The following is a 17,041-nucleotide window of genomic DNA, read 5'->3' as shown; positions in this document are numbered from 1 at the left end:
GGACGTAAGCTTTTCTTTGGATGGAACATAAAAGCAAAATAAAGTATCGACTGAAAATATAGTGTAGACTCTTGAGGGCAGGGAATGAAAGCAACAATTGGAATGCTTCGAGAACAGAACAAAGAAGACAATAGATAAAATTTCTTCTCAAATTCAACCACATGCTGAATGTGCCAACTGAGACTACATCATGTGACCCTTATGATTCCAGGGATGACATATTAGAGACCATGATCCCAGGGCTGGTTTCTGAATTTCTCTCCTTCCACCCAATCCTAACTTAACACTTTTAATACATTCCAGGACGAACCAGAAACCACTTAGTACTTTTCCCTCTCTCCATGTTATAGTCTTCCTCCAAATTCTTCCATTTTCTCTTCCTCCTTACAAGAAATTTTTTAAATTAACTACCATATTGTTCCATTAAATGATCATATCAATCAAGTATCTCTTTTTATCTTTAAATTGTAACTTAGTCTCCCATTTATCTCTTAACACTATTTAAAAAAATAAGGTAAATAGAGGTACACATCTATGTTTATTTTTCAAATAACAAAATTGCAGATATTTTTCCAACGTCAATTTTAATCCTTGTATCCTGCATAATCTGATAGTCCTCTGGTAGATCAGTTGTGACTAGGATGACTTTCATAAACTGAAGATGTCTGATGAGTTGGCCTTGAAAGAGAGTTAGCTGATGTATCAGTAATCAATAGCACTGGAAACCGTGGGTTGCTCCCTGGTTGAAGTTTAGTTAAAAGACCTTCATTGGCAGATATGTTGTGATATCTATTTGAAAAATAGAAGGTCCCACCATCTGTCCAAAATAATTCCTCTGTATGGGATACAAGTTGCTGTACTGAGAAGTAGAAGTTGTAGTTGTAATGAAGTTCACAACATGGCTATTTGCTTCAATGTAGCTGCTTTGAGAGTGCCCATGTACAGTGGTCAACTGATTTAAAATAGCACGTTGATTCACTGCAATTTGTTCTGGTGGTCTAACTGACATTGATGATGGAGGAGAAATATCACCTCTGATCGGGGTAGTTGTGTCCCCAATTATGTGGCTGGTAGAGGGCTTTCTTATTAGAGGCATGTTTACATTTACAGAAGGTAAAAATTTACTGTCTCCACTAGTGTCACCCACAAAATCAGAATTATGTTTGTCCACATTTCCCACTGCTTTAGAGTGCTTCTTGTTGAAATCTTCAGCCAATGAAGATACCAGAGAGGCATTTTTAATCACAACTCTTCTTTTTATTCTCACTAAAAGCTGAGGAAAGCCTCGTTTAACATTTGGAATATGATAGAACTACAGCTACATCCAAAGTAGAAAGATTTCAGTAATAATTTAAACCAAAATACATCACTATTATAAGCCTAACCTATAAAACCTCAGATTTCATGTTTACTATGCAAAAATAATATCATCAAAATATGAACATTACTGACAATATTTTGAAGTTCCTTATTTGGAAAATACACATTTAAATAGTATAGTCATCAAATTTAAGAAACTACCATTTGCAGTAATGGTGAATGCCACTTTTGAAAAGCAGCTTTAATACCTTTATTTAGATTTCTGGTAAAATTCATAGTTGCAAGCAAAGTTTCTTATAATGTGAATACTTAAGTCACTGTCCTCATTTTTTTAGAATAAATAAAGGATTTTAGCCTTAGTAATTTTATACAATTTTCAAAATCTAGCTTTACATTTATATTACCATAGATTGATGTACAAAATAAAATTTTATATATGTTATGAAGTGGTAACTAAAGTTTCTGAATACCTTGCTTAAAACAGAGACTTCTTTTTCTTCTGCCAGAAAGTCTGCTAGAAATGCCGATCTTTGAAAATTCTGCCGCACTTTACTAAACCCATAAAACTTAAGCTGTCTAACTAAACTTTTCATTCTTCCAGTTTCAAATATTCTGAAAGGGGCCTTTCTTTCCAAAACTTCCTTCTTAAAGACATCTTCATCAATCACTATGGAAGTTCCATTATCATCCCTCCAGATGGGTTTATATTGGTCACTTCCAGCCATTTTCCAGAGTTTTCTTGGAAATGTCAGAGAACGAAAATCATTATCTTCATCTGGTTCAGAGACACAATGTATGTAACATGGCCTTTTAATCAAGGATTCTTCAGACAAAGTCTAAAAAGCCATTTTTTCAATCATAGACCTCAAGTCCAAATCCCCAGAGAATGTTTGATAACACAATAGAGATCTACCAGAATTTCCTTAACCAGTTGGTCCATCTTTATGAGACACCTCTTGAATTTCTGAAGAAACATGTGCCATTTCATATAACTTTTTCTACAGCTACTTTTCTAATCTGCATGATTTTGAGCACTGCAGCTTCAAATGCTGCTTTGGCAGGCCTGCACAGATAAACTGCTAGGCCATCAGAGTGGTTCTCAACCTGAGTAGCTGTGACATCACAAAATGACTGGTCTCCTAGCAAATGAAGTGTACCATTCAGCCAGTGTTTACTTCTCACTCATTCAGCTAAAATGAAACATATAAGATGCTTATTTTTATAGAGTCATCTGCAAATATTATCTCCACAAAATCTTTTTATGCAATTTAATTTTGGGGTTTATTAAATAAAACCAATCTCCTTCCTTTTGTACACAAATATATAACAGATTAGTGAACAGAGTATAAATAATGAAGAAAATATATAAAATTATTTTAAAGTTTAGGAATTTTAAATGAAATTTGTCTAAAACATGTACAGAAAAGTTATAACTATTTCAATATCATTTGTAATTAAAGTGAAACTTAATTTGATTTGGTATTGGAAGCAGATATTTATGTGTGTACTTTAGAATATGTTGCTCTATATTCAAAACATGAGAAGAATAAATATGTGTTTATATGGTATGATTATGAAAAAATGGTTAATATTTATGAAATAAAATATTAAAATAATCAATGCAATTTAAGAAATCCCAAAGGGGGTAGTTTTGTTTTAAATTGTAATTCAATGCTATAATTGAAACAAAAGTAATTTAATATTCTACAATTATTTAGCAAAAGAGACAATCTTAAAAATTAAAAAAAGAGACAATCTTATTGTAAATTTACAAATGTTTATTTTTGCCATTGTTTCACTCAGAGGTTTATCAACCCTTGAAGTAATAAATTTTCTTGTCATCTTTATAATCCATACTCTTGTGGCTTCTGCTAATTGTTCCAAAATGATGTTAATAAATAGACTTATGCACAAGATCCTGGGTTCAATAAGCAATGCCTCCATTAAGGGGAAAACAAGCAAACAATCAAAAAACAAAGATATAATCGTATGTGTCGGTTGGGGTGGAAAAGACCAGGTAATTCATTTTAGGAAGCAATATGTTTCTCAGTCCTGAAACAGTTGGTACTATTATTATTTACGGCATTTTAAGGCAATTGTCTTGTGCACTAATTGTAAATAATAGCTATATTCTGTATCAGAAAACTGTAGTAAATCCAGTTCTACCAAAATTTATATTCTTTATTTAGAAATAAATTCCATTAAACATAAGCCAAGTTCAAAATGAGAGATAACATTTTTAATAAATAAATGTACCCTCAAGCTACAATGTAAATTTTTCATTCAGTATCTGTAAATCCCATTCTAAATAAATATAAGCAACCTGAAATCATGGTATTTTATAAGTATTATAAACTATAGTTAAGTTGCAATTAGTCCTGATTTATAAGTATTATTTAACATACACAAATTTACATATGTGATACCATCCTTTTAAGAAACAAAGAATTCAAATATAACAATCTCAAAATATATAGGAAAACTATTGACAGATCTGATCTTTACATTTTTATAAAAATATTATTTAATTCGCTTTAGATAGAATGTAACTAAGCATAATAAAACCATATATGAAAAACCCATGACTTAAATCAAGTTCAATGTTAACATACAGGAATGTTTTCCTCTGGTCCAGTAATAAGAAAAATTAGCTCATTTTCACAAGTCCTAAATTACACTACTAGAAGTCCTAGGAAGAATTACTAGTCAAGAAAAATTATAAAATTCATTCATCTTGTAATAAAGGAGTGGTTTTTACACATGACATAAATATGCATACATAGAAAACTCCATAGACTCCTCCAGTGACTGTTAGAAATAATGAAGAAACTTAGTAAACTTGCAGAATACAAAATCAATATACAAATATCCGTTGCATTTTTGTATAGTAACAAAACATTATCAGAAATAGAAATTAGGAAAACAATTGTGTGTAAATTTATACCAAAAAGAATAAAATAGGAATAATATCATAAGTGAAATAAAAGTTCTAAACAAATATCTATATATTACAGGTGCAAGAAATATAAGTAAACAAAATAAATAGAAAGATATTGTGTGCTCATGGATTGTATACAATGTGAGGAAATATTGTAATCAATCTTTTACCTGTTCAATCTCCCCAGCAGTAATTATTGAGGAGAATGTCTTTTCTTAATTTTATACTCTTGATTCCTTTTTCATGGGTTAATTGATCATAGGTGTGAGGGATTATATCTGGTTGTTCTATTCTCTTCTATTGATTGATGTCTGTTTTTGAGCCAGTATCATTTTGCTTTAATTACTAAAGTTTTGTAGGACTGTTTAATATCAGAGTATTTTACACCATTAGATTTAATACCCTTTTTCAGGATTATTTTGGCAACTCATGATCTTTGTGGTTACATATAAATTTTAAAATTATTTGTTCAATTTACTGGAAAAATCTCATTGGTATTTTCACATGAATCACACTAAATGTAGATTCCTTTGGGTAGCATGTTTGTTTCAAACACATTGTTTCACATCATTAACATAAGAGATCATTTCATTTCTTTGGATCTGTTTTAATTTCCTTTATCAATGTTTTCTGTTTTTTAACATATAGTTTTTCACCATATTTGTTAACTTCATTTATATGTGTTCTTTACATATATATATACTTATATACATAATATTTGTAACCTCGTTTCCTACACAAATACAGCAGGCAGAAGGCTGTGGCAAGACAAATTCCTGAATGGAAGAAAGCTGTAATCTAATATACTTTATCAAACAAGGCTTTCTTTTAGAAGAAAGAGATATAAATAACTTCCACACAAGCAAATACTTAAAGAATTTAGCAAGAGAAAAAGAAATAAAAAAGATCTACTATAAATAAAAAAGAAGCAGGATGCTATAGAAAAGAGGAAGTCATTATTAGAAAGGTAATATATATAATGACTTACAACAGAATAAATATGATGTTGTAAAAGAAGAGATCAAAATTTATAAGGGTCACAGAATGAAACAGGAAAATAAAGACTGTTTTCTTCTTGTTTCTGTTGTCTGTTGTATGGGTTTGAATTTGTATTCTTATCAGTTAAAATAAACAAATATATTACAAGTCAATATGCATACAAAACAAGGTAACCATAAGTCAAAAGCTTACAATGAAGTCACAAAGCCAAAAAGAATCCAAGATTATAAAAGAAAACTTATCAACCATAGAAACAAAAACAAATGAACAAAAAGAAAATATCAAATCAACTGGAGAATGAAGTTCAATATGGAAATAAACATGTCTATCAATATTTATCACAAATGTTAATGGACTTAGTGCCTCAATCAAAAGATATTTATTGTCAGATGGGATAATATAACAAGACCCTACATTATGAAGCATAGAGAAGACCCACTATAGTAAGAGGAACACACATGAATTGAAAGTCAGAATTTCGAAAAATATATTCCATGCAAATGTACATGACAAGAAAGCAGGACTAGCAGTACTGACTTCACACAAAGAGATTTTACAAAAAAGGCCATACAGAAAGATAAACAAGGACATGATATACTGATTAAAGGAGCAAATCAAAATGGGGATATTATACTCATTAAGGAATATGCACTCAGTATAGGAGCACCTAAATACATAAAGGAAACACTAATAGATAAAATTGAGAAATTCCTGGGAACAGAATCAATGTAGGAGACTATAACTCCCCATTATCATCACTGGACTGGTCTTTCACACAGAAAATTAATAAGGGAACAAAGATACTAAAATACATAATAAAATAATTGGAGATGCTTGATATTTTCAAAACAGTTCTTCTCCCCAAAACTGAATATATATTTTTTTCCTGTTCACAAGGAATATTTTCTATGAAAGATTACATACTCAGGCACTCAAGAAGCCTCAATAAATTTAATTAGATAAAAATTATTTTAAGCATCTTTTCTGAGTATAAGACCATGAAACTAGAAATCAATCACAGAAAACCAGGGAGAAAAAATAACAGCATCCAGATGAAAAAACATGGTACTAAAACAAGGGGGTCAGGTGCTGAAGTAAAAGAAGAAATTAAAAAAATACCTTGAGAAATATGACATACACTACACAAAGTCTATGGAATACTGTTAAAGCAGGCTTAAGATTGAAGTTCATAGTGACAAGGCCATCCTCAAATAAGAAGAACTATTTCAAATATGTAATCTAACGTTCTATGTAAACAAATCAGGAAAAGAAGAACAAACAAAATCAAAAGTCAAAAGACAGAGGGGAAAAAATAAAGATCAAGTAAGAAATAATTGAAATAGAGATTAAAAAAAAGAAAATTCAATCAATCTCTTTTTGAAATAGTAAACAAAATTGAGAAATCTCTGGACAGACTTACCAACAAGAAAAGAGAGAGAACAGAAATAATATTAGAAATGAAAATGGATAAACTACAAAGAGAACAACAAATTTACAAAATATCATAAGGGAATACCATGAGTAACTGTGTGGAAATAAACTGGACAACCAGGAAGAAATGAAAAAGTTTTTGGAAAAATTCAGCCCACAAATATACCATCAAGGAGAAGTTAGCCATTTGAACATACAGATCACCATAAATGGAATAGAATTATCAATAATATAAAAAAATCTCTGCAAACAAAATTCAAACCCAAATAGTTTCACTGGGGAATATGACCAAACATACAAAGAAAAATCCATGCCAGTCCTCCTCAAACTCTTCCAAAAGATTGATATGGAGAGAGTACTCCCAATCTCACACCATTAGGCCAACATCAACCCGATACCAAAAGCACACAAAGACAGTACCCCAAAAAGAAAACTATATGCCAATAACATTGATAAATATTGAAGTAAAAGTTCTTGAGAAATTATTAACAAACAGAAACCAAAATCATGTTAAAAAAGGTCATGCACCATGGACAAGTCAGGTTCATCCCAGGAACACAAGGATGGTTGAAAATATGCAAATCAATCAATCAATAGTGATACACCATATCAACAAAAGAGAAGACAAAACGATATGATCATCTCAGTAGATGCAGAAAAAGCATTTAATAAAATTTAAAACCTACTTGCAATAAAATCTCTTATCACAGTGGGCATAGAGCGACCATATCTCAATATAATGAAAGCTATTTATAACAAACATAAATTCAGCTGAATACTCAATGGTGAAAAACTGGAACCCTTCCCACAAAAACCTGAGACAAGACAAGGAAGCCCATTGTCACAATTTGAAATCAATGTAGTCTTGGAATTCCTAGCCACAACGATCAGGCAAGAAAAAGAAATAAAAGTACTCAGACTGGAAAAGAAGATGTAAAATTGCCACGATATGCAGACATGACAGTATATATAGAAAACTGTAAAAGCTTCACAAAAAAATACTTAGGCTATAAACGGAACTGGGCAATGTAGCCAGAGTAATGTACAAAAACCAATTACATTTCTTTACACTACCATTGAATCAACAGGAAAACAAAGTATAGAAACAACCCCTTTTATAACTGCACCAAAAATTACAAAATGCTTAAGAATAACTCTGACCAAGGTGGTGAATGACTTTTACGTGGAGAACAAGAAAACATTGATTGAGGAAATCAAGAAAGATTTGAAGAATTGAAAAGATACCCAATGGTCTCGTAATGGATGAAATAATATTGTTAAAATGGCCATACTACCCAAGGCAATCTACATACATTATCTGAGTTCCTATCATATTATTCAAAACATTTCTTTTTAGGACTGAAACAAATGATCATATGATTTATATAGATACAATAAAGATCCATAATTTCCAAAACAAAATTGAAGACAAAGAAAGAGGCTGGAGGAATAACCTGCCTGGTCTCCATACACTATGGCAGAGCTACAATAATCAAAACATCATGATATTGGTACAGAAACAGGCATATGGACCAATGGAGCAGAAAAGGGAGCCTAGGAATAAATCTACAGGCCTATGCTCAATTAATATTTTACAGAGTAGCCAAGAATATGACACAGAAAATGCTCTCTCTTCGCCAACTGGTGTTGGGAAAACTGAATAGCAGCATCAGAGCAATGAAGTTAGAACACTCTTTCACTCCATACACAAGAATAAACTCAAAATTACTTGAAGACTTAAATGTAAGGCAATACACAGTAAATCATCTAGAAGAAAACATACGCAAAACACTCTGAGATAATTCTCAGCAATGATCTCCTAGAACAGCCTACCCAGGTAATGGATGTAAGAGCAAAATTAATAAATAGGACCTAATTAAACTTATAATCTTTTGCACAGCAAAGGAAACCATAAACAAAGCAAAATGATATCTTACAGGTTTAAAGAAAATATTTAGAAGTGATGTAACTGACAAAGACTAAATTTCCAATTTATAAGGAGTTCATACAAACTAATAGTAATACCTAGAAAAACAAGAAACCCAATCTGAAAATGGGCAGAAGCCCTAAACAAGCAATTCTCCATTAGAGACATACAAATGCCACACAGATATTTGAAAAAAAATTGCTCACTATCATTATCAGTGAACGGCAATTCAATACTATAATGAAGTATCAACTCACAATAGTCACAATGGCCATCATTCAAATAATTCAATAAATGCTGGGGAAGCTGTGGAGAAAGGGAACCCTCCTACACTGTTGGTAGGAATGTAGATAGGTGCAGTCACTGTGGAAAACAAGATGGGGATTCCTCTAATGAATAAAAATAGACTTAACATATGATCCAGCAAACCCACTTCTGGGTATATATCAAAGAGAACCCTAATTCAAAATGTCACCTGCACCCCAATGTCCTTAGCAGTGCTATATACAACAACCACGAAATGGAAGCTACCTAATTGTTCATCAACATATAAAAGTATACAGAATTTATGCCCTATTTACACAGTGAAATAATATTCTGCCTTAAAAACGATAAAATAATGACATTTGCAGCAAAATTGATGCCCCTATAATGTGTCATTTTAATTGAAGTAAGCCAGAAAGAGAGAGAAAAATGACACATGACATGATGTATGCAGAAACTTAAAAAAAAAATTTGGATAAGGACACTATGATTTCATCTACAAAACTGAAACACACATGCAGATCTGCTTAATAATCTTATGGTTACTGCTGAAAGGGCTTGGAGAGGATATATTTGGGAGCTGTAGATTTATAAATGTTATCCACTATATATAAAAATAGATTTTTTCAAAATGTCTTTTGTATGACACAGGGCATTATGTTAAATATTGTGAAGTATACTTTAATAGGCACACAAATGTATCCATGAAGTGTTACACTGTGCTATACACCACAGATTGACACATTGTTAATGGCAGTAATTCAAAGATAAATAAATGAATAAATAAGTAAACAAGTAAGTAAGTAAGTAAATAAATAAATAAATTAAATATTTAATATTTAAAAAATACAAAGATTCACACTACTTAAGTTTACACATCAAGAACCAAGGAGAAAACAGAAACAATAAAGAAGAAAATTGAATGAATGAGAGTAAGGCAAATAACAAGAGAAACAATTGAAAAGAAAAAAACAAACTTAAGTCTGTTTGTTTTAAACATAAATTGGACAAAGTTTTAGGTTTTCTAAGAAAATAAAGACAGAAATAAAACTAGAAATAAAAGAGAAGATATTACCACTGATGTTGAAGAGATGCATAGCATCATAAGAAATTACCACTAGCCAACAATTTGAATGACCTTGAACAAAAGACAAATTCCCAGAAACATATGTCTTTCAATACTGAATCAAGAAGAAATTAAAAAGTTAAATTCAGCAAAAGTGTGTATGAGTAAATCAGTAATCCAAACCTCCCATACCAAAAAATATTTCCAAGATAACATTACTGGTGAATTCTGTGATACATTTGAAGAAAATTGCTTACCAATTCTTTCCCAAACCTTCTAAGAATTTGAAGGGGTTGAAAGTATCCAAACTTGTTTTATGATGCCAGCTTTATTTGCATAAAAATGCTTGAAAGGACATTATATGCAAAATAATGGGTATTAACCCTGATGGACATTTGTGCCAAAATTCTCAACAAAACACAAGCAAAATGAATTCAACAACACATTTAACATATCATACACATAAATGAGTAAAGGGAATTATCCCTGGGTTTAAGGATACTTCAAATTATTCAGTTCAATAAAGGTGACATGCCACACTAATAGAATGAGAGATAAAACTCACATAATCATCCCAATAGGTGCAGAAAAAGCATTGTATATAATGCAACATAATTTTAAGACACTGCCAACAAATTAAATTAACCCTGTCAGTGGCACGATATCATATACACACAAACACTGTGTGGAGAGAAGCGAAGCAGTTCTGTTTATTGATTCTAAGAGAAAGGTTTTATATAGGACATGTACAATGCCTCAAATATCATCTAAGTTATAACAATGTTAATAATCTTAAGCTCTTTATGCCCCCATGCTTCTGCAGTAAGCACAGGATGTTAAATGATCAAGGAAGGCTTTAAAGTTCATCATGGAACTTCATTAAGTAGGCCATTTCTTATCCAGCCTGGATATGTGACATTCCTCCCAGCTTGTTTATCAGTTCAGCCCATGGGCTTATTCTCTAGAGCCTTCAGACAGGGGCCTACAAACCTAACATCCCTTGACAGAAAACTGGATGAAGAAAATTTGATGTTTATATGCAATGGAATCAATACTTTGCATTCCTATCAACAGTGTCCACGGTGTTCCCTTTTCTCCACAATCTCACCAACATCTATTTTTCTCTTTTTGATGAGAGCCTTCTGACAAGTGTGAGGTCTTGTCTCTTTTTTGGTTTATGACTTTCCTAATAATTTATAACTCTGAACAGATTTTCATGTGTCATTTATCCTACTGTAAATTTTCTACAGAAAATTGATTCAGATATATGTATTCAGTTCCTATGGACTTTTTTTAATTGGATTGTTTGGTCTTTTTTGTTGTTGTTGTGTCTAGTTTGCCATATAATTTGGATATTAACACTTGATTGGAAAATATCAGTTGCAAATATATTCTCCTATTGTGTTGGTTGAGTTTTCATTTTATTGATCATTTCTTCTGCAGTGTAAATCTGTTTAGCCTGATACAATCATATTTTGTTAGATTTGCTTCTGCTTCCCTTGACAGAGGAGACACATGAAGAATCAAATTAAGTCAAGTGTACTTCTTGTGTTTTAATCTAGGATTCTTTGTTTTCAGGTTTATGGTTTATATGCCCAGGAGTGGGAATGCTGGCTCATATGATAGGTCCATTTTTATTATTTAAAGGAAATTCCATACTGTCCCAAAGTGATTGCACCAATTTTCATTCCCACCAACAGAGTTGGAGTGTCCCTTTTTCTCTACAACCTCCAAAGTCTTTATAATTTGTAGACATTTGATGACAACCCTTCTCACTAGTGTGAGGTAAAATATTATTTTATTTTTGTCTTGCCTTTGTATAATGATTAGATATGTGAGCATGTTTTTATGTTCCTGTTTGTCATCTCTGTGTCTTTTTTAGAGAATTGTCTTCTGCTCATTTTCTGGCTTAGTTGTTTGTAGATTTTTGAAATGGAGTTGTATGAACTATATGTGTATTTAAGAAATTAGCCTCTTGTTGATTGCACTGTTTCCTAATATTTTCTCCCATTTGGAAGTTCATCTTTTCTTTCTGTTTATTTTGCGGTGTAGAAGCTTTTAAGATTAATTTGAACCTAATTGATTATTTTGCTTTTATTGTTTTCAGCTTGGGAGTGTGACATAGGAATATTTTAATACAATTTATCTATTGTTTTCCATATGTTAGTTTCCAGGAGTTTTATTGTGTCATGTATTAGATTCAGATGTTTAAAACATTTTGAGTTTGTATTTGTACAGTGTGTGAGAGTGTTCTAATGTCATTGATTTACATGTAAATGTCTAGCTTTCTCAACATCACTTGCTGAAGACTGTCTTTTAGGCATTGTATATTTTTGTTTCCTTTGTCATAGTTTAGTTGACCATAGTTGTGATGTTCTATTTCTGCCTCAGTGTTCTGTTCCAGTGATATAGATGTTTATTTGTTTTCCAGTATTGTGCTGTTTTGATTACTGTATTTTGTAATATAGTCTGAGATCTGGGAGGGTTATGGGTTATGCATCCAACTTTGTTCTTTTTCCTGATTGTTTCTTTTGCAGTTCTGGTTCTTTTGCACTTACTTACAAATCTTAGGACTGTTTCTATTTCTGTGGAAAATATCATGAAGTTCGATCTGAATCACTTTATATCTGCAGACATCTTTTGTAGTATGTATATTTTAACAATATTAATTACTCTAAACTAAGACCTTAAAATTTTTTTTCATTTCTTTGCATCATCATCCAATTTATCAGTGAATTTTCGATTTTATTATCTTGGTTTTTCATTTTTTTGATCTGATTTCATATGGATTTTTTAAAATTATGGAATATTTCATTGTTAGTGTAAAGAAATATGACAATTTTTGTATATTAATAATGAATCATGCAACTTTGTTAAATGTCTGTATTAGTTTTAGTTGTTCTGGTGTGGAGAATCTTAAGAGTTCTCTATATAGATTATCATCTCATCTAAAATAATAACAAATTTACTGCATTCAATCCAACTTGAATAAATTTTTTCTATGCCGTTTGCTGTTGCTAGGACTTCCCATACTGTGTTTAATACAAATAGTGAGACTGGGCATCCTTGTCGTATTCCATAATTTGGCTTTCAGTTGTTCACTTTTGCATATTTTGTTGTCTGTTGTTCTGTAATAAATGACTTTAGTTATGTTGAGATATATTTCCTGAATCCTAGTTTGATAAGAGGTTTCTATTGTTGTAGTTGTTGTTGTTGTTGCTGCTGTTGTTGCTGTTCCAATGAATAAATGTTGAATTTTGTGAAATGCTTTTGAAGGATTTATTGGGATAACCACATCATTTTCTCTTTTATTTTGATATTGTGGTGTATCAAACTGATTGATTTGTGTATGTTGAACCTCTCTTGTGACACTTCAATGAATCCAAGTTGATCATGGTGCATGATTCATTTTTGATATTGCTGGATTTAGTTTGTTAATTATATTTTTTAGAATATTTGCATCAAAATCAATCAAATATATTGGCTTGAAGTTGTCTTTGCCTGTACTTTCTTTCTTGGCTTTGCTATCAGGGTGATGAAAGCTTCATAGAATTAATTTGGGAGTTTCCCACATCTTCACTATTTTTGAATAGTTTGAAGAGTATAAGTCCTGCTTTGTATTTCTGTTCAGTTCTCCGCGGGAGCTGTTTAAATCTGCACCAATGTTTAAAGATTTTTTTAAATGCAGATTCTAACTTTCTTCTAGAAATCAGTTTGTTCAAATGATTTGTTTCTCCTTATCTCTGTCTCTTTCTAGACATTTGTCTATTTCTTCTAATTTGTCAAGTTTATTGGCATATAATTGTAGACATAATGAACAAATTTTTGGATAACTGTGATAACAATTGTTATTTCTCTTCTTTTATTTCTGACTTTATTTCTTTGGAGCATCTTTCTTTTCTTCATGATGCACCTGGGTAGAGGTTTTTTGATTTTGCTTATCTTAAAAAGAAAACATAAGACAAAATCTTTGGTTTTAATAAAATTTTGAATAGTTTTTTTCCTCTATAATTTATATTTGCACCTGTAATATTTAGGATCATGTTTTTTATTCTGTTTTTCCTTTTTTTTATTGCTTTACAGTCATTAGACAAAGTTGTCTCCAATTCCAGCATAGAGCACAATTTTTCAGTTACAATGAATATATATACATTTGTTGTCCCATTTTTTCTTCTGTGAGCTGCTGCAGATCTTTTATATATTTCCCTGTCCTATACAGTACAGTCCTGTTAATCTATTCTACAATTTTGACCTCCCATTCTATCTCTCCCCACACTCCGCCACCTTGGCAACCAAAACATTGAATTCTATGTCTGTGAGTCTATTTCTGTATTGAATTTGGGCTTTTTTGTTTTGTTTTGTTTTGTTTTTAGATTCCACTGATGAGCCATCTCATATGGTATTTTTCTTTCTCTTTCTGGCTTACTTCACTTAGACTGATTTTCTCCAGGAGCATCTATGTTGCTGAAAATGGTGTTATGTTGCCGTTTTATATGGATGACAAGTATTTCATTGTATAAATATTCAACATCTTCTTTATCCAGTCAACGGTCGATGGCCATTTAGGCTGTTTCCATGCCTTGGCTATTGTAAATAGTGTTGGCTACGAACACTGGGGTTCAAGTGTCATCCTGGATTTGGGTTCCTTCTGGATTTATGCCCAGGAGCGGGATTCCTGGGTCATAAGGTAAGTCTATTCCTAGGCTTTTAAAGGATTTCCATCCTGTTTTCCACAGTGGCTGCACCAAACTGCATTGCCACCAGTAGTGAAGGATGGTTCCCTTTTCTCCACAGCCTCTACAGCACTTTTCATTTGTGGATTTTTGAATGATGGCCATTCTGACTAGTGTGAGGTGATACCTCACTATAGTTTTGAATTGCATTTCTCTGATCATCAGTGATATTGAACATTTTCTGATGTGTCTTTTGATCATTTGTATGTCTTCCTTGGAGAATCACTTGTTTAGGTTTTCTGCCCATTTTTGGATTGTGCTGTTTATTTTATTCTTATTCAGTTGGATGAGCTGGTTATATACTCTGAATATAAGCCTTTGTCGGTTTCATATGCAAATTATTTTCCCATTCCATAGGTTGTCTTTTTGTTTCACTTCCAGTTTCTCTACTGTGCAGAAGCTTGTAAGTTTCATTATGTCTCATTTGTTTATTCTTACTTTTATTTCTTCTACAAGAAGATTTTCGAGACTTATGTCTGATAACATTTTGCCTATGTTTTCCTCAGGGAGGTTTATTATATCTTGTCTTATGTTTAAGTCTTTGATCCATTCTGAGTTTATTTTTGTTTATGGTGTTCTAGATTCATTGGGAGTGTTCTAACTTCATTGATTTATATGCTGCTGTCCAGTTTTCCCAACATCATTTGTCTGTCTCAATTCCATTGTATTTTCTTGTCTCCTTTGTCGAAAATTAATTGACCAAAAGTTTGTCGATTCATTTCTGGGCTGTCTGTTCTGTTCCATTGGGCTATATGTTTGTTTTCCTACCAATACAATACTGTCATGTTGACTGTAGCTCTATAGTATTATCTGAATCGTTTCTGTAAAGATATGCCACTGATTTTAAACCTTAATTTTGTAACCTGCTAACTTGCTGAATTCTTCGATCAGCTGTAGTGATTTTTGTCTGGATCTTGCAGGGTTTTCTATATATAGTAACATATTATCTGCATATAATGAGACTTTTACCCCTTCCTTTCCAATTTGCATCTCTTTAAATTCACTCTCTTGTTTGATTGCTATGGCTAGGACTTCCAAGATTATATTGAGTTGGAGTGGTGATAGTGTGCATCCTTGTCATGTCCCAGATTTTAGTTGGAAAATTTTGGCTTTCTCACCATTGAGTACTATGTTGTCTGTAGGTTTGTTTTCAATAGCTTTCATGATGCTAATATATGTTCCCTCTATGCCCACTTTTGTGAGAGTTTTTATCATACGTTGGTGTTGAATTTTACCAAATGCTTTTCCTGCATTTATTGAGATGATCATGTGGTTTTGGTTTTTTTTCTTGTTGATGTGCTGTATTAAACTGATTGATCTGCATATGCTGAACCACCCCTGTGTCTCTGGCATGATCCCAACTTAGTCATGATGTATAATCTTTTTTTCTGTGTTGTTGGATTCTCTTTGCTACTATTTTGGTGAGGATTTTGGCGTCTGTGCTCATAAGTGTTATTGGCCTATAATCCTCTTTGTTGGTAGTGTCTTTGCCTGGTTGTGGTATCAGGGTGATTTTGGCTTCATAGAATGACTTTGGGAGTATTCCTTCCTTTTCAATCTTCTGGAAGACTTTGAGAAGGACTTGTATGAGTACTTCTTTGTATGTTTTGTATAATTCCACACTGAATCCATCCGGTCTTGGGCTGCTATTTTTAGGGAGATTTTATTGCTATTTTGATTTCATTTCTAGTGCTCTGCTTACTCAAGGTGTCAGTTTCTTCTTAATTCAGTCTTGGTGGACAGTATGTTTTCAGAAACTTGTCCATCTCCTCTAGGTTATCCAGTTAATGTCCATATACATTTTATAATATTTTCCTGTGGTATTCTGTATTTCTTTTTTATTTGTTATAATTTCTCCATTCTCCTTTCTTATTTTGATATTTTGTGCTCTCTCTCTTTTCTTTTATTTGAGTTTGGACAGAGGTTTGTTCATTTTACTTACTTTTTTGAAAAACCAGCTTTTGGATTCATTGAACTTTTCCCTATGGTGTTATTAATCTCTATTTAATTTATTTCCTCCCCATCATTTATGATTTCCATCCTTCTGCTGCCTTTTGGGGTTTTTTGTTCTTCTTTTTCTAGTTCATTCTGCTGGTGGGTTAAATTGTTTAATTGAGATTGTTCTTCTTTTTTGAGGAAGGCCTGTATCACTTTAAACTCCCCTCTCAGCACTGTTTTGCTGTGTCCCATAAATTTTGTGTGATTTTGCTTTCATTTTCTTTTGTCTCAAAGTACTTTTTCATTTCAGCTTTGATTTCTTCATTGAACCATTGTTTTTTTAATAAAATACTGCTTAATCTCCATGTTTTCCTTTTTTTCTCCTTCGTTTCTCTGTTGCTGATTTCTAGCTTCATGGTATTGTG

At 32.0% G+C, this 17,041-nt stretch overlaps 1 pseudogene; it reads right to left on the bottom strand.

The window, feature by feature from the left end:
* Positions 1-519: 519 nt before the first annotated feature.
* Positions 520-2,303, bottom strand: LOC140690387 (heat shock transcription factor, Y-linked-like; annotated as a pseudogene).
* Between the last annotated feature and the right edge of the window lie 14,738 nt (positions 2,304-17,041).

The sequence above is a fragment of the Vicugna pacos genome, chromosome 30 (assembly GCF_048564905.1).
Source record: "Vicugna pacos chromosome 30, VicPac4, whole genome shotgun sequence".
In the NCBI taxonomy this organism is placed as follows: domain Eukaryota; kingdom Metazoa; phylum Chordata; class Mammalia; order Artiodactyla; family Camelidae; genus Vicugna; species Vicugna pacos.
Note: the sequence above shows the minus strand (reverse complement) of the source record. Positions and strands in the feature narration are given on the sequence as shown.